We start from the raw sequence: 1,088 nt of genomic DNA on the forward strand, positions 1-1,088 counted from the left end.
AAGAAAGAAAAGAAAAAGGCTGACAGATCCAGTTTTTCAGAAAGAAACATATAATAGGGACTTACAAACAGAAGTTATGCTCGTTTCTTGGGGAACATTACCCCTGACCCAGGGCTTATCCACCATAGGGAAAGAGTATACATGATTCTGAAGAGATGTATAGGACAACTGAAGTATGAAAACACCAAGGTTGTTTTGACTTAAGGGCAGGATTTATGGTAAGTATCTACGCTTACACAAAGAACTGGAAATCTTGGAGGCCTTCCCGGAACTAGGGTTAATCAGAAGTCAACATGACAGATTAGCATCCAAGATGGAGTTGCTTTGGTCTCCACAATGCACTGACCATGAAGTAAGGGAAAAAATTAACGGAAATAATAAGAAAGGGCCACTCCTCTTCAGTAAATGAGCTGTACAGCTGGCGTTTGTCCCAAGGGCACCTGTTGAACCCCAAGGCCTAGATCAGTCAAAATTTGTTTTCCTTCAGCTCATGATTTGGCATTTTACAACAGGACTCAATATACAGACTAAAGTTTCACAAGCCATACTCACCCCAATTATGTGTGGGGCACACTGATATTTCCTTGCCAATCTATTCTATGCCATTCTGTTTTCTTTTTGAAATGGAGTCTCACTCTGTTGTCCAGGCTGGAGTGCAGTGGCGCCATTTCGGCACACTGCAACCTCTGCCTCCCAGATTCCAGGGATTCTCCTGCCTCAGCCTCCTAAGTAGCTGGGACTACAGGCACACGCCACCACACCCGGCTAATTTTTGTATTTTTCGTAGAGACGGGGTTTCACCACGTTGGTCAGGCTGATCTTGAACTCCTAACTTCAGGTAATCAGCCCACCTCGACCTCCCAAAGTGCTGGGATTACAGGTGTGAGCCACCGTGCCCAGTTTATATTTTCTTTTTCTTTTTTGTTTTAAATGCACCAGGCCGGGTGCAGTGGCTCACGCCTATAATCCCAGCACTTTGGGAGGCCAAGGCGGGCGGATCACCTGAAGTTGGGAGTTCAAGACCAGCCTGACCAACATGGAGAAACCCCGTCTCTACTAAAAATACAAAAATTAGCTGCACGTGGTGG

The sequence above is a fragment of the Colobus angolensis genome, unplaced genomic scaffold (assembly GCF_000951035.1).
Source record: "Colobus angolensis palliatus isolate OR3802 unplaced genomic scaffold, Cang.pa_1.0 Scaffold4, whole genome shotgun sequence".
Classification (NCBI taxonomy): Eukaryota; Metazoa; Chordata; class Mammalia; order Primates; family Cercopithecidae; genus Colobus; species Colobus angolensis.